Source organism: Malus sylvestris, chromosome 4 (assembly GCF_916048215.2).
Source record: "Malus sylvestris chromosome 4, drMalSylv7.2, whole genome shotgun sequence".
Lineage (NCBI taxonomy): Eukaryota > Viridiplantae > Streptophyta > Magnoliopsida > Rosales > Rosaceae > Malus > Malus sylvestris.
The window spans coordinates 8,135,604-8,159,237 of record NC_062263.1 but is presented as its reverse complement, the minus strand read 5'-3'; the positions used below and the strand labels follow the sequence as shown (position 1 = coordinate 8,159,237).

General features: G+C 39.5%; 1 pseudogene; it reads left to right on the top strand.

Annotated features, from left to right (window-relative positions):
• Positions 1-333: 333 nt before the first annotated feature.
• The window catches only part of LOC126618089 (thaumatin-like protein), a 34,875-nt pseudogene continuing 11,574 nt past the window's right edge, over positions 334-23,634 (top strand).

Below are 23,634 nucleotides of genomic sequence, written 5' to 3'. Positions count from 1 at the left end.
TTCCTCCTTTTGCATTAGATGCTCTTCGTTTTGATTATGTTGGGAATGGTTGTATCAGAGGGTTCTCTCTTTTAATATATGGTTATTTGGGCTCATAAAAAAGAAGATATTGTGTAGAGAGAGAAATTGGAAATATGTATCATTTCTTGGAAATGTCTCTATCACTTTTTTACTATGGAAACTAGAAGCTTTGGTCCCTCACTAATATAGTCGGAAATGTTGAATAAATAAACTAATGTCATTTAATGACGAATATAAGTACTACACATAATCTATATAACTTCATGAACCACCTTAGAATTCAAAACCCAACCACACAAAACCAGTCTACAAATTTTGGTATTGCTTAGCACCCACAATGAGCCTCCTTAAAAGCCTTTTAGTTTTCTCCATCCTATGTGCCATTCTCTTCTTTGCATCAACCAATGCAGCTCAATTCCACATTTAAAAAATTGTGCCTACATTGTTTGGGCGTCTGTTGTACCAGGCAGTGGCCGCCAACTCGACAAGCAAATCCTAAGCCTTAAATGTGAGTGCCAATATTACAAGGGCTCGCATTAGGGGCTGGACGAGATGCAGCTTCGATGGAGCAGGACATGGCAAATGTCAAAAGGTGATTGTCGATGTGTCCTCCAATGCCAAAGCTATGGTCAACCACCAAACGCCCTAGCTGAATATGCCCAACGTAGCGTCATGGATTTCTTTGAAATCTCTCTTGTTGATGGGTTTAATGTACCTATGCACTTTACGTCTAGTGTGTGTACTAGGGAGATTAGGTGCACAACTAATATTAACGGGCAATGTCCTGACCAATTGAAGGCTCCAGCAGGGTGCAACAACTCTTGCACCATGTTCAAGACTGATCAATATTGTGGATGCAAATTTCTGCCGTCTTCTCCTTTAATGAAAATGCACCTGTAAAATAATAACACCTAAGATTAAGATCGAAAGTCTCACGAGCCCACAATGAATGAGGGGCTTAGGCCGATGAATCTCTTATGCCAAAGTTAGAATTCTGAAAAGAATGTGTTTAGGAGTTTGTGGGTAGCAAATGGCTTAACATTTTTAAGTGGGATAATAGGGATATTTATAGAGGAGTGGCCAACCCTATTTGGAGAATAGTGTCCAGCCATATATGGTTTAATTGGGTGAATAATTGCAAGATAATATGTGAAATAATATCTTACAATTAACATGGCAATTAATCTTAAATTAAATATGAAATTTGGGAGTTATCTTTTGAATAAGGATTTTATGAGGAGTGATGAGAGGGATTTGAATAAATACCTTTTTGATCACCTTTGACTCTTCCTTAATTGAGCCATCATTGTCCGTTGCATGTGCGTGGGAATCCAGTGTGCTTTGAGGGTAATTTTGTCATTTTTATCCAAAAGTTCACATGTCACCTCCATAATTTTCTTGATTATTTTTTGCTCCATAAATGCTCCCACACCTATTGGGCTGCTTGCAGGAAAGGGCATCAGGTGTAGAGATCTTCCATTGCTTTAGGAAACATAAGATTGTTTCCTATTTTGATGTAGATTCCCACTTTAATTGGAAATTATATCCTTTTAGGAAAGGTAAGTAAATTACTTCCAAAGTTTATTTTAAGTCTACCTTAAGTAGATGATTAAATAAACTTCAGAGACCAATTTATTTTGATGTAGATTCCCACTTTAATTGGAAATTAGATCTTTTTAGGAAAGTTAAGTAAATTACTTCCAAAGTTTATTTTAAGTCTACCTTAAGTAGATGATTAAATCAACTTCAGAGAGCAATTTATTCTAACCTACAGTAGAGAGAAAGCTAGATGATATTTGTTCCCCATTCTCTAGCAATCTTCCTATGCTGCCCGTGAGGGTCCGTCTGCAGCTGAGAGGCTTGTAATTGACTTGACTTCTTTCAAGGGAAAGAAAGATAAGGTTGCTAGATTTGAGGCTGTGACATATGCCATGTCGAAGATAGTTAGTACGATTGTTGACAGGATTGCTCAGCGTAAAGGTTATGTCGTGCTCACAGAGTCGAAGTTTGTGCCAAGACGTCAGTTTGGAGCTAAGTCTAGTTCACCTTTGGAGAGGCTTGCTACTATGAAAAGCGATAAGGTGGACTCTACTGCTAAAATGGTGCCAAGGCCTATTCTTCTTGCTATTGAGATTGGTTCCCCTGCTGAGAAAGATGAGACTAATCGCGTAAGCAGTTGTTAGAAATCCACCAAGCCTGTTTGTAGAGAGTCTGCTGAAATCTATGCGCTTTTGAGACTAGATCTGCTTGAAGACATGGGCGCGTGTGCCAAGCTTGTTGATGGCGTTAGAGGGGTTGTTTGACCAAGTTCATTTGCGAAGTATACAACCCAATATAGGAGAACTTCTCTGCTTGCCATGATGCAAAAAACAATGATTTTGGCAGCTGAGTCTATGCTTATTGACCAAGAGGATACCAAGGCTGCCAAGGAGATAGCAACGACTATGGCGGCTGAGGCTTATTCTTCTGTTGAGAGGATCAAAAAGTTGGAGTCTAAGCTTGTCGCTTTGAAGGGGTTTAGAATCTCTACACTCCAAGTGATCCACTTCAAGAAGATCGTCGATAGGCTTGAAACCTATGTGTTGGAACTCCAAGGTGCGCTGAAGATCAATGAAAATCTAAAGAAGGAAGTTGATAAGTTGCAGCACGTCCATGTTGGTTTGCTCGAGGAGAACAAGCAGCTGAAGGGTAAGAAGGTTAGACTCGAGGCTTCGCTTGTTCAAAGTCAGGCCAATTTTTACAAGTTGGGTTATGTAGATAATCTCTTTGGTAAACTGTCTGACTTTAAGTTTGCTAGGAAAGACTTCGAGACCTTTTGTATTTCTTCGGAAGACTTTCTTGCCTTTACTTTTGAGGCTTCCATTGGTGAAATGGTCGGAGAAGTTAGTGCTCAAGCTAGGGTAGCCAGGGGTGAAGTGATGGATGATGCCGCTATTAATAATGTGGAGGCTATAGAAGGTGTGGCGACCGAGTAGTCAAGGGATGTCCAAGCTCTTGAAGAGTAGTCTTCTAGATAGCCTTTAGGATTTTCCTTGTTTTCCTTGTTGCTTTTTTTTTCTTTTCTTGAACTTCATCTGCCTTTGGTATTTGTTTATCAATTTACTAGAAAATTTAATAAACTTGCTTTCTTCGCTTTTTTTTTTATCTTTGCTTATTTTGTTTATACCCAACCTTTGACCTTTAGACCAACTGCAAACATAATGCTTTTCTATAAGAAAACAGGCCCACGTAGCCTATATAGCCGTAGGTTTTAGTGTATAACATTTGCAAAGTTGTTAGCCATAAGGTCGGCAGCAGGATGCCTTACTTGCAGAACTAGACGAGTTCGTGTAGCCACTTGACTGTTAACTTCAACTTTCTTCAATCCTTTGAGTTGTGTGGCCTGCATCACAACATACTAAAGATTTATGGAGCATGAAATTCGCTATCCTTTCGAATCAAAAGTACGTGGTTATATGAAATTTCATAGGCAAAGGTCTGAGAGAACTCTTTGCTCTTTATGTAACCAATCCCATGGGTTACATAGCAAGTGTCACAACACTTTAGGAATTAGTGAAGATCAGAACGATCATTCCACACTTGGCATAGATGAAGCTTATCAACTGTGTAGCATGTCGGTAGTGGATAGAGCTTTGTATATGCACGCTAACTGTTTAACCTTTCACAAAAATGTGTGATTGTATAAGTTTAGCATGGTTTACTACTAGAAAGGCAAGTTGTAGGCTACCTTAGTGTACTTGGTAGCAGCTTTAAGATTCCAGGGCAGCCGTCCATAGGGCGTACTGCGTAATGTGTTTCCTTAATCGCTGAGGCTCAGTTCCCCGTGAATTAGGCCAAAGACCAAAAATCCTTCAGTTGGCTAAGCCTTGAAAAATACTATGGTGACTACTTCTAGGAATCCCGATGCAAGCCATCGTGTACCTAGTTACACCAAGGCAGCCTGACTCATCCACGTTTGGATATTCAGAGTGTATAGTTTATCCTTTCGCATTGGATAGTGGACCCATGTGGGTGTCGGGGGATTAGTTTACCCTTTCACACTGGAGAGCATGGTTGGTCCCCATATAGGTGCAATTCTCGTGATAAGTCCCTAAAAAAAACACGATCTGTTTTTTAAGTGCAGAGTGATCAGTTGTTGTAAGCATATAGCCTAGCCAAGTTGTGAATAACTTTTGAATTCCTCATTGAAAAACAAGCAAAACGAATGAGAACTTAGCTGTAAGGTATGAACTACATAACAACTGGATAGTCTTCGGCTTGCAAGGTGGTGCCCGTCGAGCTGCTTGAGTTTTCGGTCTTTAATGTAACGGGAGGTCACAAATACTACTTCCTCAGATTGTAGGTGTTCCACTGCTTTCCGATCTCTTTGTCATTCATGGTAGCGAGGGTGTAACTACCCTTGTCGCCTACTTTGTTGACCTTCCCATATAAGATCTATTTTTTTTAGCCTTCTCTACGAGCAGTGATGAAGGCTTTTCTTAGGACTAGATCTCCGGGCTACAACAGCTGGATTTTGGCTCATTTGTTGTAGCTGGAGATGAGCTGCTGCTGGTAGACAGCGATGCGGGTGATGATCTTCTCGCGTTCTTCCTCTACCAAATGTAAGTTTGTGGCCATCTCATTTCTGTTATGCTCGATGTTTGGCAGTAGAGTGTTGATACTTGGTACGATGGCATTGGGAGGAATGATTGCTTATAAAAAATGTAAATAACTAATTGGGTTTTGAATATGCAATCAGGGTGTATAATTATATACCTCAAAATGCCAAGAAACTAGCTTTTTCTTGCCACGATCAGAATTTCTGAAATTTCCAAAGAAAATAAATCCATTAGCAATTAAGAGACTTTCAGATTCGAGGACCAAATTTAACGAAACTTCTGTTAAATAACCAAAGCTACGCTAAAAAAATGAGATTTCAAAAACATTTCGAATCTAGCCACTCAATACTACGGTCTGGTGGCATTAGTTAGATGTCTTAGGTTTGAATCTCGTGGATGGCGAATTCGATACCAAATTAGGTTGTCTATTGTGTAGCTTAGTCGAACTCCCCCTCGCCCTAGTGTAAAAATATCGATGTACTAAAAAAAAAACATTTCGAATAGAAGACTCCTAAGACAAAATGTATTCATTGAATTTTGTCAAGTTTTCACCAGATTAATTGTAGCATGTGATTTTTAAGGGAATATCAAATGTATGCATTCAGATTATGCCAAATTTCCAAAATGGACAAGGGGCACAATCGAGATTTCAATGTGCAATCCAGATTAACAGTCTTGTGACGTAACAACATAGATTAATAGCGAGAGAACATTTGCACAAATCAGGCCATTTACTTATCTTTGTAACAATACTCTCTACTTAACAAGTTATAAAACTTTGATAGTGACCTGTGTGTTTAATTTTGATGATACAAATTCGATGGAAGTAGTTTCTTGTCGGTATATAAAGGGCACAACATCCTGTTTTTCGGGGACTCATTGAGTTTAAACCAATGACAGTCACTTACTTGCATACTTTATATAGCTATCCCAGGAACCAAATACACATTGGTCACGAACGGACTACTCTTGCGGTTTATTGCTTGAAGACATAAAAAGAGAAAGAAGACTATCCAATTTCCTTTAGGACTGGATTAAACCTTGTGGAGTAGGATTTTACTACTCTATTTTGGATTTGGATTTCTTTCCTAGGATAAGTTTATTTTCCTATTTAGATTTAAGGCTCTAGAAAAACCTTTCCTTGTACCTCATAGTGGACAAATGAGTTATGAATAAAAGTTGAGTTAAATTGGCTGTGATAGGAGCTTATTTGTGTTGGTTTGATTACCAGTACTTAAGAACCCTAGCAATGCTCTTAAGTATGAAAAATTCACGTCAAATATTGAATTGTTCTTCTCATTAAATCTGTTAAAGGAAGATTACAATTTTTAAAGGAAAAATACTGAAAAACAAATAACAACTACTCTTCCATGATCACATGTTGATTTCGTGGAGATTTTAACCCTAAGCAATGGAAGCAATCCTAACTGTGGTGAACATGCTCAACCACGACTCCTACAAACTAGGACTTGAGCTTGACTAGGTCTCTATATAGCCAGTCATCATTATTTAATTAAAAAAAACTTAATTAAACTTAACTAAAAACTCTTAACACCCTCCCTTAAACTGATTTCTACTGAAAACAGTTTAGGGTTTAGATACGAACACGAAAGCTTCATCAGCTTCTTCAACCATCACATATCCTGCTAGGTTTTCAACCCACTCATTCTCAAGATGTTTGAGTGAATACACTCCAAGTTGCTTTTCAGTTTCTCATCTTTCTCAGCCAAATACCTTGACATGCACATGATTCAGCTGCTACAAACTCTGCCTCAGTAGTGGATAAGGTCATAATTTTCTGCTTCTTTGAGGACCATGTAATTGCTCCACAATTTACCATGAAAACATGTCTTGAAGTACTCTTCCTATCATCAATATCCCCAGCGTAGTCACTGTCAGTGAAGCCAACAAAATCTGAACCTTCTTGACTATTGTAGAACACTTCATAATCAATTGTTCACTTTACATATCTCAGAATTCATTTTGCTGCATTCAAATGCATTTCAGTTGGTATCTCTATGTACCTGCTGATGACACTCACTCCATACATTAAATCAGGTCGTGTGAAAGTCAAATACATAAAAATTCCCGCGAGTTGCTTGTAGAATGAACTATCCATTACTGCTCCACTGATACCTTTACACAACTTCAGTCCAAGCTCTAATGGTGTTCCAATCTCTTTGCAATCAACCATTTTAAACTTCTCAATGATTTCCTGTGCATATTTCTTCTGACAAATAAAGTTCCCAGCAGCCTTTTGAATGACTTCAACACCCAGAAAATAACTCATGAGGCTGAGATCAGTCATCTCGAACTCCTTCATCATAGACCTCTTGAACTCTTCCATCATTTTAACATTGTTACCAGTATATGTCAAATCATCGACATATAAGCAAAGAATTAACATTTTACCTCCAGTTTCACTCTTAACATATAGTGAGTGATCATAGGGACATTTTTGAAACCCTAGCTTTCCAAAATGGTCATCAATTCGACTGTACCAAGCACGGGGTGCTTGTTTTATTCCATAAAGCGACTTCTTCAGTTTATACACTTTTCCTTTTTCTCCCTTTTTCTCATATCCTTGTGGTTGATCGACATACACCTCCTTATGCAATTCTTCATGCAAGAACGCTGACTTTACGTCCAATTGATAAATCAACCATGAATGTTTAGCTGCAAGCGAGATTACCAACCTTATTAAATCTTGTTTAGCCACGGGAGTAAACACTTCCTTGTAATCAATGCCATGTTTTTGCTTGTATCCTTTTGCCGCCAAACGAGCCTTGTGCTTGTCTATTTCTCCTTTCTCATTAACTTTGGTTCTGAAGACCCATTTTACACCAATAGTCTTGTGTCCCTTAGGCAAATGTGTCAGCTCCCATGTCTACCCATTTCAATGGACCTTATTTCACTTTCCATCTCCTCTTTCCACTTCATCTCCTTTGAAGCTTCTTTAAAAGTGATCGAATCAGTGTCTACAAATAGTGCAAAGTGAGCACTGTCATCATCTGAGCTTGTGTAGCTTGTATTGTAGTCCATCATCCAAGCTGGCATCTTTCTTGAACCTTCACCCCTTAAATTATATCTCTATTCTTGAACCTTCACCTCTTCTTCAGTTTGAGGTGGGGTTGGAGCCATGGTGTTTTCTTCATCAAACTCATCATCAACTTGTATCTGTTGGTTGTTTTTCTTATTTGCAAACCAACTCCATGTTGTATTCTCTTTAAACACCACATCTCGACTGATAATGATCTTCTCAATTTCAAGATTTGTATAACCTGTAAGCTTTAGACACATCATTTACACCAAGAAACACATACTTTTCACCTTTGTTGTCCAGTTTCTTCCTTTTCTCATCAGGAATGTGTGTATATGCTATGCACACAAATACCTTGAAATGCTCTACGGAGGGCTTTTTCTCATTCCAAGCCTCTTGGGGTGTCATATTTTTAAAAGAAAAGGTGGGACTTCTGTTAAGAACATGAACTACCCAAAGAACTGCTTCAGGCCAAAACTATTTTGGAACTTCTCTCTTTGCTAGCAGGGTTCAAACCATGTTGAGTATGGTTCTATTTTTCCTCTCCGAGACCCCATTTTGCCGCGGTGTGTAAGCTGCAGTGAGCTGCCTTTTTGTTCCACTTTCATCACACAAAGCTTCAAATGCTTTCGAATAAAACTCTCCTCCATGGTCAGTGCGCAACCACTTGATTTTCTTCTCAGATTCATTCTCAACAAAAGCCTTGAAGCTCTTGAATGCATCAAATGCCTCTGACTTCTCATGCAAGAAATACACTAATGTTTTTCTACTGAAATCATCATTAAATGAGATGAAATACCTCTTCTTTCTGTTTGAACTTGGATTAATTGGTCCACATAGGTCCAAGTGAACCAATTCCAAAACCGAGTGAGCCCTTGTTACTTTCCCACTTGGAAATGTTTCTCTTGGCTACTTTGCTATGACACACTCCTCACAAAACTTGGTCTAGTTCATGATCTTAGGCAAACTAGTCACTATCTTTTTATGATAGAGTGTTCTTAGTCCATTGAAGTGCAAGTGCCCAAACCTGTGATGCCACAGCCATGTTTCATCATCTTCCTTTTGCAACCAAACAAGTATTTACACCCTTAAGCTTCAACGGGAACAACTTGTTTGGTGACATCTTCACCATAGCTATGGAGCCTCTCTTTGGATCATATATTTCACATTCTCCTTGAAATATAGTGATCATATACCCCTTATCTTGAAGTTGTCCAGCACTTAGAAGGTTTGTTTTCAAATCAGGAATGAAGAAGACATTTGAAATTGTCTCAATGAAGTCATTTTTGGTCCTGATTTGACTCTCTCCTTTTCCCATCACATTCACTATTGACTTGTCTCCAAAACTTACAGTGGTACAAAAGCTTTCATCCATATTAACAAAGGATGCTTTACACTCGCTCATGTGGTTGCTACAACCAGTGTCCACATACTAAGTCTCTTGGTCAAAGTTCTCCATAACATGAAATGCCATCAGTAGTGTTTCTTCCTCCTTTTTCTCAATAAAATTTGACTTCTCTCCCTTCTCTTTAGGAAGCTTGGTGTAGCACTCATGTCTGTAGTGGCCATAGTTACCACATTTGTAACATTCAACCTGTGATTTGCCAAACTGCTATTTGCCTTTGCCTTGACGATCATCATCTTTCTTGGAAACATAAGATGATTTGCTATCATCTCTATTCCCAAACCGTCCACCATCTCGATTTCCTCGACCTCTTCCACGTCCTCTTCCTTCTCTTGAACTTGAAGATTCAGTGAAGGTGGAAGTGTTCAAAGCTTGCTCTTGGGAGCCTCCACAATTGAGCTTCTGCTAAAAAACTAACAAGGAGCTTTGTAGCTCATCAGTTGACATATCCTCTATGTCATTTGACTCCTCAATGCAGCAAACCACGTAGTCGAACTTAGGAGCCATTGATCTTAAGATTTTCTCCACGACTTCATTATCTTCAATCTTGTGACCATGGATTCTCATCTTGTTAGCCATTGACATAGCCTTTCCAATATACTCATTCACAGATTCTCCATTCTTCATTTGAAAAGTCTCAAAGTCTCTTCTTATAGCTTAAAGTTGTGCTCGCTTCACCTTTCTGGATCCTTGGTACTTCTTCTTCATTGACTCTCATATTTGGTGGGAAGTATCATTCTCGAGAATGGTTTCGAGAATGGATCTATCAATCGCCTGAAATAGGTAATTCTTTACCTTTAAATCTTTTAGCTTTAGTTCATCGACCTTCTTTTGTTGTGCCGTTGTCAAGATACCTTCAGGTATTTCAATTCCCGTTTCAACAAGGTCAAAGTACTCTTTAGACCTTAGGAAGTTTTCCATCAGCATGCTCCAATGGTCGTAATGACCATCAAACTTTCAGTTGCCTTCTCACTCGACATTGTTTCTTTCTCAGACCCCTAAAAACTGGCCCGTATACCAAATGTTGGTTTGATTACCAGAACTTAAGAACCCTAGCAATGCTCTTAAGTATGAAAAACTCACGTAAAATATTGAACTGTTCTTCTCATTAAATCTGTCGAAGGAAGATTACAGTTTTTAAAGGAAAAATACTGAAAAACAAATAACTACTCTCCCACGATCACATGCTGATTTCATAGAGATTTTAACCCTAAGCAATGGAAGCAATCCTAACCGTGGTGAACATGCTCAACCACAACTCCTACAAACTAGGACTTAAGCTTGACTAGGTCTCTACATAGCCAGTCAACATTATTTAATTAAAAACAACTTAATTAAACTTAACTAAAAACTCTTAACAATTTGGAGTGATTCCAAATTCCAAGTCTTGGTGCGAGGCCAAGAACGGGTGAGAGGTGCCTGGAGTGATTCCAGTTATCCTTTATTGTTGTTTCAATTTAAATTTTATGTGTTTACGCTTCCGTTAATGCAATCTAATTTCCGCTTCCCCACTCTATTATCCTACATCATAGAATGAAAGAAAAATGAAGGTTACCTAAGGATTCATGCATTCATCTTCTACAACATGCAACAGAAAAGCACTCATGCATAGAAAAAGGTAGAAAAGGGTGCATGGAAAATAAATAGATCAACTTAAGTGCTTAACAATCAATCAACAAATTGAACATAATTTGAAGTTTTAGTAGAATGAGCTAAGAAAAAAAGAAGTTTGGTTCGCATGAAAGAAAAAATCCACTTGAAATGGTAGTCTTTCAAGATGTTTTATGGTATTTATGCGAGTTCCAAAATGCTATAAATGTAAAAGTTGCCTCAAGAGCCTTTTCTGCGTTGGTAAGAGCCTAACCCCTTAAAAGTTATCTCAAACAATAAATCATTATTAAGAGTATAACCCCTTAATTTCAACAATAAATCTTTATTAAGAGTCTAAGACCGAGTTGTATCCCGCGTGCTTAATTAACAACAAACATAGAAAACAGTTATCATATATCATAAAAATCAAAGTCTTAACTTGTAATATTTCAAGTGCTCAACAAATTTCATACAACAAATTTTTATTAAGAGTCTAAGACCGAGTTGTAATTGTAATTACCTCCTTGTGTCTTCGATTTAGCAGTTAGTTTTAGACACTAATGCATGCATTATTTTTTAAATTTGCTTGCATTAAGGAACTGTTTATCCGAAAGTCAACCTAAAACGGCACGAAAAGGTAAATTAACTGTGGAAAGTTGCAAGATGTTGAACTAAAGAGAGTGGAAGCTGAAAGAGCTTCAACTAAAGCTAGGGGGTAATTTGATTGCCTCCTACTTCTTCTAAGTTTGGATTCTGTCTTTTTAAAACAACCAAAAACAAATTGGTAAGTCAGTATTTAATTCTCAAATCACAACCATACAAACTCTGAACTGTATCTCTAATAGTGTAAGTCATGAGGAGAAACATGCATGCAAAAGTGTATCTCTAATTCTCTAAATCGCTAGAGAGATTATTTTCGTACTCCAAATTACTTCTCTCATATTTTTTTAATATTTTTTTACAGATCTCTAACACTTTATAAAAAAAATATTAAAAAATTAAAAGAATGTGAAGGAAGTAATTTGGGATGTGTGAATATAATCTCCGTATCACTAAATAGTAAAACAAAACCAGAATCTAAAGGAAAAATTTTAAACGCCAAATAAGCAATAGCTTTGTTACCTTTTCTCAGAAGTAGAAATCCAATATGATCCAATTCTCAATTACCTTAATCAATCTGCAAGTAGCACAAGAAAGCTATGGAAGAAGAGGGAAGGAGAGATGAAGGAGCAGAGCTCCAAATATATTTGTATTTAATTTCTTTCTTGTAAATTCTGATCTGTTTTCAAACCAAAGAGCAAGTGCTCGTATACACAAAGTGTGACTACTGCTAGCTGGTACTTCTAGCAAATTCCCCTAATAACAAGTAAAACCCTCAATTACAACTAACTTGACTCTTAATTTGTGATTGCATTCAATTGGGATTTTGAGGGATTTTGATTCTTTTAATGAATCTAGGGATATTCAATCAGGATTTTAAGTGATTATATGAAATTCAAGGTGTATTCAATTAAAATTTTAAGATAGTTTATTAAAATCCTTAGAAATCTGAGTGTGTTCAATTAGAATTTTAAAGAAGTTTATAATATTTTAGGTGTATTCAATTATAAATTGATTTTAAAGAATTTGAGAAAGTTGAGAAATTAGAGGGAATTGGAGAGATTTCGTAATGTATTTTAAGCATCCACAAATCTCACTTCTTCTTATGAGATTTCGAATAAATTGAATCAAAATTTTATACGGAATCTCTACAAATCAATTAAACTTTATAAAAATTTATGGATTTATAAATCCATTAAAGTCTCTTAAATTCTCAATTAAATACACCCCCTACGATAATCACAATCCTAAGTTGATAACAAAATGGAAGAAAGTAAGCCAGAGATAAAAACAAAACAGAATCCTAATCCCTCTCCCTCTGCGGGATCTCCTCACCCAAACTGAATCCCTCGAACACATCGAACGAACAACTCCCAACATACCGAAGTTCAAAATTACAAAATGGCCACAATGGTGGCCGTTGGATTTGGAGATAAGAGGGCATACTAGTCATTTGCTCCATTGAAGCCCACTTTCATTGGCAAGATGGATAGTTTTCTTCCCCTACTTTATGCTATACTAATTTGTATCCTCTATCGTGCAGTCTAATAACTTAACTTTTGTATTCAATTGATAACTTTGAAAACACGCTTTTTGACATCATTTTGTTGAATCCACACTGTTGTTTAAGAAAACTCACTTGGTCACGTCATTTGACAAAGTTTCAGTTATGCCTTGTTCCTATTAATTAAATCGAAAGAAAAAAAACTACTTCAATGAATAAAAACGGAATAAAGAAACTATCTATCCTTGTTTGGTTGTGAAAGGTAGCACCTTAATTGTCATCACTAATACATAATTTTCCCCACAAAAAAACCAATGACAGATGGTACAAGTCTGATGCTTACAACTTCTCTTCCGCTCGTTGATACCATTGTTCTGTAACTAGTTGGATAGTGTTTCCATCAAAAATGTTATCTGCCCTTTTTTTGGTCAATGCCCAATGCCCTCTTAGTCAGTCAACATTTGGGTTTTCTTTGGCACAAATCAGGGCTGGCAATTTAATTCAACCCTCAAAGTTTTACCATTTAGTAGAAAAGTTTGTCTCATTTTATCTTGTGGAAAATAGTGGAAAGAAGAAATATTGGTCCTCCTATTGCCATAGGTGGAAATGAACAAGCTTAGAAAATGGTGTCGTTTGGTGACCATGTGTAAGTTCATGTACAACAAAATATAACCTCATGAACCTCCTCAGGATTTAAAATTCATAGCCACACCAAAAAACCAATATATTAAATCTAGTGTTGCTTAGCTTCCACAATTTCCACAATGTGACTCCTCAGTTTTTTCTCCATCCTAAGTGCGGCTCTGTTCTTTGTATCGACCAATGCAGCTCGATTCAACACACACAAAAAAAATAATAATAACTGTCCCAATACATTGTTTGGTCTCTAGCTCAGCAAAGGCCAAACTTGGGTCTTAGATGTGCGTCCCGGCACCAAAGGGGCTAGTAGATGGGCTTGGACTGGATACAACTTTGATAGAGCAGGATGTGGCTGATGCCAAACAGGTGATTGTGGGGGTGTCCTCCGATGCCAAGGATATGGTTGACCTCCAAACACCCTAGCTGAGTATGCCCTTAATCAATATAATAATTTGGATTGTTGTGGCATCTCTCTTGTAGATGGGTTTAATGTACGTATGGACTTTAGTCCAACGTCTAAGGGGGGCTCCAAGAGGGTGCAACAACCCCTTGTACTGTTGTTCAAAACCGATCAATGTGGATGAAAACTTTCGCCATCTCTAGCTTTGACGAAAATGCACCTGCAAAACAATCAACACCTTTGATCAAGGACCTAAGCCTCACGCAGCCACGAGGTTTGTTTTTTTTGGGGGGGGGGGGGGAGGGGTTTACGCCAATGGATCTTTGATGCCTAAGTTAGTTTCTCCGAGAAGAGCAAAATGTTTAGGGATTTTAGGGGTAGCAAAAGCTTACCAAAAATTGGTACAATTGGGGTATATATTGGGGAATGGCCGGCCATGGTGTTATGGTTTTACCCTACACATGACGGCATCCTATTGGCCAAGGTTTATGGAGAAATATTCTCAAGATATTAAATAGGAAATAATATCTTGAGATTATGGAGAAATATTCTCAAAATATTAAATAGGAAATAATATCTTGAGATAATGGAGTAATTATTCCTAATTGATTTAAATTGGGATTACTTACTTGAATGGAGTCATATCTTGAGATAATGGAGTAATTATTCCTAATTGATTTAAATTGGGATTACTTACTTGAATGGAGTCAATCTTCAATTGGTAATGTATTAAAGATAGGATTTGGGTAATTAATCCTTATCTTTAACGCTTTGACTTTTCTTTGCCAAGGGCAGGTCAATTGTGGGCAGTCGTATTCAGCTGCTGGGACCTTCAGGGGTGTGAGCTACGAGTGGGAGTATCTGAGGAGCATGCCCATTTATTGAGGGCAATCTTGTCTTTCTTGGGCAAAAGTCCACGTGTCGCCTCTAGAATTTTTGGGATTATTTTAGGCTCCAAAAATGCTCCCACACCTATTGAGTTGCACGTAGGAAAAGGGCAATAGGTGTAGAAATCTTAAGCTGCATGAGGTTATAGAGTTGTTTCCAAATTTGAACTTGATCTCCTTCCTTGATTTAGAGATAAACTTCTTCCAGGAAAAGAAACCAATTACCCTCAATACCTATTTAATTCTGCCTTAAGCAGGGGATGAAATAAATTTTGGAGAACAATCATCATTCCAACAAGGAAGAGAGAAGCCAAAGGAAATTTGTTCCCCCTCCTCTAGCTTTCTTATTCTCTTGCCCTTGATAAGAGTCGTCTCTTGTTGTTGTTCTTCTTCACCGTGCCGCACCAAGGTAAGAAAATTTTGAATTTTCTTTTTTTTGATTTTTTGGGAGCCTTGGTACTTGGAAAATTGGCTCAGCAAGGCCGAGGTGGCGTGAAGGACGTGGCAAGAGTGCCATGGGGCTGCTGTGCACAGGTGATGCAGAGGCGGAGCTCGGTTGGCGTGGGCTAGGTGCTCGGCTCGGCTTGGACCGAGGTGACAGGTGCGCTGGGGCTCGGAGTTAGGCGAACAGTGAGGCTCTAGCCCATCTGGTTGGGATTGGCACAGGCCAAGCATCAAGCAGCAGGCTCGGACCTGCTATGGAAGAAAAAAGAGAGATCGGCATAGGCTGGGTCTCTGTTGTTGGTAGATTGGGTCAAGGGGCCTTAGGCCTTGTTGAGCGCAAGAGAGAGAATATGAGGGAGGCGTGGGCCTCCTTTTGTGCTGGGCTATAGCGACTTGGGCTTCATGTAGGAGAGAAAGTGTGTGAGCTGGGCCCTTGTGGCCTAGTCGAGCTTAGCAAGTTGGGCTGTAGGGCCAAGCATTAGGGCGTTGGGCTCTATGGTCCTCCTTTAATTTTTTTATTCTTTTATTACAAACTACCTTGTAAATATTTTTCTTCATACTTTTTGCAGGGATTTTGAGATGTCTTCCTATGATCGTAAAAGTGACGAATAACCTCCACCTTTGTATCGTCAAGGTGGTTCTTCTAGCAAGGTCGGCTACTTCAAGACAGCACATGTCAAGATTAATTCTAATTAGCTGTTTCAAGATTTTCTTGAGACATACAAGCATGCGATTCTGTCAGGGGTTCGCGTCAAGCGGGTGAATGATGATAGCAGTCATGAACCGTGCGATAAAAATGCCACTGCTAGGAAGATTGCTATCAAATTCCATCCGTATTACTTTGTGTTGGGATTTACTTTTCTCATGTCGCATCTTTTTCAGGAGGTGTTCTGTCCCATGACATGCGCACCTGCTGAGTGCTCCCCAAATGTAGTTTATGCGATGGTGGGGTTTGAGCAGGTTCTTTGATATTGGCTTGTCCATAAATGAGTTTTAGTACCGAAAGGAAGGCGTGGGGCAGCTGAGGTCTCTCCATAATCTGCTTAATGCTTCTTGCAAAGGTGATAATGAGTTGGTAAGAGATACCTTGGAGGTAAGTGGAGAGTGGGAGTCTGACTCCTCTCTTGAGTTGAATATTCCAACTATCTTTATCAATGGTAAGTGAACTGCTTCATTCTCAGCCTGCTTGAATTTTTGTTGAGCTGATCCATGACTTCAGTTTATAGATCGTCTTTCTTACTTTGTGTAGATTTGAAATTTGGTTAAACTCCAAGAACTTCGACAGATATGAAGAAAGTACACATCACCTTGGGCATTCTTGCTAAGTACCATGAGTGGTGCTGGTTGCTCAGTCCACTTCATCTAGAGAAAAGAGGGCTGCTTCCTAAGGAATATATCAAGCAAATAAAGGATGAGGAGTTTGCTCATCCGATCGCTGCTGTAGAGCCTGCTGCCAATGAGGGTGGAAATAAGAGATCTTTCTCACCTGCTTGTGAGCCTTCAGCCAAGAAGAAGCCAAAAGGATGAAAAAAGACTATTGAGTCTAAGCCTATGAAACCTGTTGCTCCGAAGGTAACCACGACCATTGCTGAGAGGATTGTCCAGCAGAAAGGTTCGATGGTGCCTGAGGTGTCTAGGTTTGTGTTAAAACGCACATTGGGAGCTAAGTCCGATTCGACTTTTGAGAGGCTCGCTGCTATGAAAAGTAGGAAGGTGGATTCTACTGCTAAGGCGGCACTTAGGCCTGTTCTTTCTTTCGTTGCGATTGATTCGCCTGTTGAGAAAAGGAAGTTTGCTCGCACGGGCAGTTGTGAAAGATCCACCAAGTCTGAGGTTGGGGAGTTTCCCGAGGTTTGTGTGCTACTGAAGGTTGTCTTGCTGGAGGACGTTGATGCATGCTCCAAGTTTATTGATAGCAGGGTTGGGCACAGGCCGGGTCCAATTTTGAAGGAATCGGACTAGACCGAAGTTTAAAAGAAATGGTTCAGTCCGATGCAGGTACAACATATTTTAAAATAGGAACCAAACTGAACCTGGACCATTTGAAATGGGCCGGTTCGGTTTGGATACATGGGAAAAAAAAGACACTTAATTTTTACAAATTTTATTGTTTTACCATTTGCATTTACATATTTAAATACATATTTTACAGTTTGCGCAACACATCTAAACATTACAAAGTCCAACATCCAACTCCATAGAGCAACATTACATCCAAAAAAATGTAAGAATATAAATATTACTTTATGGTGTAAAAGCAGAATAAGAAGAAAGGTCATAAGACATTAAAAACCCATAATTTCTTATAAATCAGAACCTTCAACAATAATTGTAGCACCTAAAATGAATTAGTCAATGGGGCACCCTTCTCATAATCTCACTGTAATCAACATAGACTTGTGGTACTATTAAGATGACACCTTGTTCTGTCTTTCCTTGCACTTTTTTTTTTCATTAAAGTTGCACATTTGTCTATGAAATAACTATTGATGCCCCAAGGCATCATCAACCAAGACTAATAAACTACCAGAAAAAAGGACGAAAAGAAGCAGCACAGTTGGCACTTTAAACTCTTGCACTCCCCACCCTAGACACATGAAACTAATACAAAGACATTGAATAACAAGAAGTTACTAGACTTCAACGCTTGAATAGGAATGGCAAAGACAGACTCTCAACTCTCAAGTCTCATTAAAAAAAAAAATGACGTCCCTATATCCTAACAACACCAAGAAAAGAAAGAACAAAAAAGACTAGAAAAAGTAAATTTCGACACCAATTCGTTTTACTCTACTAAATAATCAATAAGACGTGTTGGTCATACAATATGCATGACTTGGATATTAGTTATTAATTTTTAGAGAAGCACAAATGCACAATTGCTCCCATCCATAAGAGAAATAACAGTAGATTGTAAACTAAATTGAGAAGAAAGAACAAAGTTTCTGGGTCTATCAACGCGCATGACAAACACAATCAGACAAACACACTCTTATACAACCTGTTAGTACCCATATCTGTGATTAATTTCAACATGTTCAGAAAGTGATATCTAAATCAGAACCAACCTTCATCGGTCTGGGCTGAGTAACCACTGCATGACAACATCACCATTCTTGAAAGTCCCATCTGTGTAGATAGCCCCACAACATGCATCAGAAAACCCAGATGTTTACTATCAATTTAACCTTTACTTATTCACCATCAGGTCCACAGTTGTGTCGAAGGCGAACACTGCTAATAATTACTAGTATTAGATCCATCAAAGAAACAAATTAGTTCAATCCATTCAAGAACTTAGCTTTTTGCTTCACTAAATTACATATGTTCCAATTTAAAGCGAAGGATACTATGAAATATCTGAAACAAAAAAAACCAATACTCAAAACCCTTTGAATTCTTTTTACCCCATAACAATTCCACATATCCGTCCACATCTCGTACGAACAAGTACAGGTTTAATTCAATTAATTTTAAAACAAAATTTGATTAAAAAAAAGGGAAAAAGGGATTACAAAGTAAAACATATCTCATTAAAATTTGTAATAAAAATTGAAAAAATATGATAAATCAAGATATCCGAAAACAAGTAGAGAGGAAAATGAGGGTTTGGTTTTTACTTGTGAGACTGAGTGCACCATAAGACTGCGTTGCGGAAGTTGCGAGAGATATGACAAATCGAGAAGATGAGTGGTGGGATGAAGACAATCGAGGTTGCTGGGTCGTCATGGTGGTCACCAAGGCTGTCGTGCTGGTCGTCAAGGCCGCCGTGATGTCAGGGTGGTGGAGGAGACAACAAGGCGAGATGGTGAGACTCGAGAAATAATTGAGTCGAGTTCAGTGATAGGGTCGAGCTCGAGGAGGAGAGATACTAGGGTAAAACTAACGGTTCAGATTCAATGGTAAGTTCATCTTCAATCTCGTTTGTCCATTGCAATTACAAAGAGTTGGTCCGGGTATCTGTTTTTCTATACTTTTGGAACTGGCCCGAACTTAAAATTTCACAGCCCAGCCCTGCCCCATTTCTCTTTTTAAAAATTAGGAACCGGCCCGTATCCACCTTGAACCTTGATTACACTTCCTAACCCGCGGTTCCTATACACGTTTGCCCACCCCTAATTGATAGCGTTGGGAAAGTTGTCGTCTGCTCAAACTTTTTTGTGAAGCGTCCTACCTACTCAAGGAGGTCCTCCCTGATTGTTACAATACATAAGACTTTGTTCCTCACTGATGAGTCTATGCGCATCAATCAGGATGCTGTCGAGTGTGATAAGGAGGCCGAAGTGGCACTGACGGCTCAGCTTCGCTCGGCTGCTGAAAAGATTGAAAAGCTCGAATATGAACTCAACGTTTTGAAGGGGTCTGATGTCTTTACCCCAATTTCTATGCAGATGAAGACTGTTCATCAAAAGGTCATCCATTTGAAAGTTAAGCTTAATGTGACTCAAGCAATGTTAGAAGTTGCAGAGAAGGAAGTCAGTCGTGTTGCACCGGTGGTCAAGGAGCTTGAGCGTATCAATTCAAAGCTACGATCTGCTTATTTTACCAAAGACGATTGAGTTTGTCTTCATTCTTTCTGAAGTGTCTTGTCTCAAGGATGTTGCCAGTAAGCTTGAGTCAAAGGAAGTGGATTTGCAAGGTGCGCTATCTGCTAGCGAGAACTCGAAAAATGAATTGGGTAAGCTACAAGATGCTCACATTGGGATTGTTGAGGAGAATGTGCATCTGAAGAATGAGAAAATCAATCATGAAGTGGCATTTACTTCTTGTCAGGCCGTTTTCTCCAAGCTTGGCTATGTAGACCATATTCAGGACAGGGCGTCAGATTATGAGTTTTCCGAGAAGGACTTCAAAACTTTCTCCATTTCTCCAGTAGATCTGCTTGACTTCTCGTTTGAAGCTGCCTTTGGTTGAGTAGCTGAGGGTTAGACAGTCTAGGCAGGGGCAATTGAGGATGAGCTGATGGAAACTTTAGCTACTGAGAGTGGTGTGGCTGCTGAAGGCGTGGCAGTCGAGAGACTAGTGGTTGTGCAGGCTGCCGATGAGTAGTCTTTTTTCTTAGACTTAGGAATTTTCTTCTTTTCCTTCTTGTTTTGCTTTATTTGAACTTTGATGGCCTTCGAGCTGGTTTATCAATTTGCCAGAAATTTAATAAACAACTTTCCTTGCTTTGCTTCATCCTTCTATTTCGTCATATCTTTTGCAAAACTTCAATGTAGGGCGGGCGACTGGGTGAGCTAAGCAGTCTATCTCACGTCGTCACTTAGGATATAATTTCGGCTCTGATGCATAAGGAGTTTTACCTACATAAGGAAAAAAAATGCAAGATTTCTAACTTATAGATCCGACAATCGAACTCATAGCATCCGAAAAAAGCAGGAGAGTCCACGTAGCTATTATAGTCGTGAATCTCGTCTTTAGGTGTTGCACGAACCTAAGGCATATTGCAAAATTTTTAACTTACAAAGCCGATGGCCGGACACGTGCTTCTCGTATAAAGCAGATGAGTCTGCATAGCTGCTATAATCGTACATTTTGGATTTAGCGACTGCACAAGCCTTGGCCTTCCCAGGGCATGTGGTGAAATTTTTAACTTATAAAGCCGGCGGCCGGACACGTGCTTCTCGTAGAAAGTAAAGAAGTCCGCGTAGCTGTTATAGACATACATTTCGGCTTTAGCAGTTGCACGAGCCTTGGCTTTCCCAGGGCATGCTGCGAAAATTTTAACTTATGGAGCCGACGGCCAGACACGTGCTTCTTGTAGAAAATAGAGAAGTCTACGTAGCTGCTAGAGTCGTACATTTCGAATTTAGCAGCTGCACGAGCCTTAGCCCTCTTGGGGCATGTTGCAAAAGTTTTAACTTATAGAGTTGGCGACTGGACACGTGCGTCTCGTAGAAAGCAGAAGAGTCCGCGTAGCTGCTATAGTATTACATTTCGGCTTTAGCGGCTGCACAACCCTTGACCCTCCTGGGGCAAGTTGCAAAATTTTTAACTTCTAGAGCCGGCGGTTGAGCACGTGCTTCTTGTAAAAAGAAGAAGAGTCCACGTAGCTACTATAGTCATACATTTCAGCTTTAGCGGTTGCTCGAGCCGTGGCCCTCCCGGGGCATGCTGTAAAATTTTTAACTTATAGAACTGGCGGCTAGACACGTTCTTCTCGTAGAAAGTAGAGGAGTCTGCATAGCTGCTATAGTCGTACATTTCAGCTTTAGCTCTTGCAAGACTTAAACCCTAGACTATCCGCTGAAGGCGCTACTTTTAAATAAGCAGATGGGTTTACGTAGTCATAGTAGGTGTAAATCTCAGCTTACAGATTACCTAGGGCTTCCAGCCATTAGGTCGTCGGTCGGGCGTCTCGCTTACAGAAATAGACGACTCGCGTGACCACTTTAGGCATTGTCTCTAGCTCTCAGAGTATTTTAGGCTTAAGATGTAGGTGAAATTGCACCTCAGAGGCCATATCATTTCGAGATGCTAGTCTACAGATCTTCTAAGTTTCACGCAACTCGATACGAATATCTTTAGCAGTAATTGTAAATTGATTCCGTAGGTCGCTTAACTAGTATTGCTACACTTTAGAGTCGAGTTACATTCATGAAGGCTTGCACGTCGAGAATGAACCATCTAGTCACGCGAATTCTTTCATGGGCAGGGATCCTGCACTTAGTGTCTCTTCTGGTTAGAGACCAGGGCTTCCGCATAATTGAATCCTTCAGTCGACTATGTCTTTTAGGAAAAAATCTATTGTGGCCAATTATGAGAGCAGTCTGGCGCAGGTAGTCGATACATTTAGGGGAAACTGAGCAGTCGTAAAACCCATCCACGTATGGATATCTTGGATCAATTTACCCTCTCCTGATAGGAGAGCAACACGCCATGTCTGCAAGGGCAGGGGTGGTAAGTTTGTTCATGAATAATTCCTTCAATCTTCATTGAAAATAGATAAATGTATTTACTTTACTTATAGGCAATAATAACATAACAACTGATAATCCTTTGTATTCGAGGTCTTATTCATCGAGCTGCTTGAGTCTTTGAACTTTATTTGTCTTGAACAGGGTCCAAGGAATGGCGAGAGGTTACACGTAGTACTTTCTTAGGTTTAGGCATTCCACTATTTTCGATCTCTTTATCACTCATAGTGGTGATGGTGTAGCTACCATTTTCACTAACTCGGCTGATTTTGTACGAACCTTTCCAGATGGGAGCCATCTTTTTGAAGCCTTCCTAACGGGCGATTATGAAGGCTTTTTTTAGGACTAAGTTTCATGGCTGGAACTACTGGATCTTCGTCCTCTTGTTGTAGCTAGAGATGATCTGCTTCTGATAGGCTGCAATGTGGGTGATAACCTTTTTGCGCTCTTTCTCTTCCAAGTCCAAGTTTATGGCCATCTTCTTCTCGTTATGCTTGAAACTTGGCAATACAATGTTGATGCTTAGCACCATGACGTTGGGAAGAAAGATCGCCTCAGAGCCAAATGCTAGGGAGAATGGAGTTTCGCCAGTTGCTCATCTCTTGGTGGTGCAATACGCTCACAGAATTTCGGGGAGCTTGTCTAGCCAATTACCCTTCTTGTCTGAGAGGGACTTCTTAAAGCAATCGAGAATGATCTTGTTGGATGCCTCGGCGTGCCCATTACCCTATAGATACTGGGGCATGGATATATGCTGCATGATGCCATCTTTTTCGAAGAACTTCTCCAAGTCATTGCCCACGAACTACAGACCATTGTCTGTGATGATGGAGTGAGGGATACCGAAGCGGCAAATGAGGTTCTTCCATATGAAGCTCTCTATGTCCGTCTGGGTAGTTGTCGTCATAGGTTCAATTTCGACCTATTTTGTGAAATAGTCGGTTGATACGATCATCATGCCTTTGCCCATAGTGGCAGGCAACATTGGTCCCATAAGGTCAATTCCCACTGTATTAATGGCCAAGGGCTCGTTTGCAAGTCAAGTTTGCAGGCAAGTAATGCGAGCATAGGCTTGAAGCTTTGGCATATGTCGCATATTTGTACATACTTCTTGGGGTTCTGATGCATGGTTGGCCAGTATTAGCTGAGTTAAGAGTCTTTTGCGCCAGGGAGCGGCATCTAGAGTGGTTTCCACAGATGTCTTTGTAGATTGAGCTTAGAATCTTCTGGTCGTTGAAAGGTGATAAGCAGCGAAAATGTAGTCTTGAGAAGGATTTACGAACGAGCATGTCGTCCAACATGTAATAGTGTGCTGCCTTTATCTGGAGCTTTTTGGACTCTAATTTGTCTGGAGGGAGCATTCTGCTAACTATGTAGTCGATGACTGGATCCTGCCAACTCGGAGTTGTGTTAATCTATGCCACCTCGACTACTAGTTCCTCATTTATGCTCCACTTTTCCAAGTAATCGACCAGGATGGAGCACTTGAGCTGATGGTCTAAGGTAGAGTATAAGCCTGCTAGTGCTTCTGCATGAGCATTTTCTGCTCGTGGAACTTGAGTGAGTGTGTATGCTTGGAACGTCGCTAA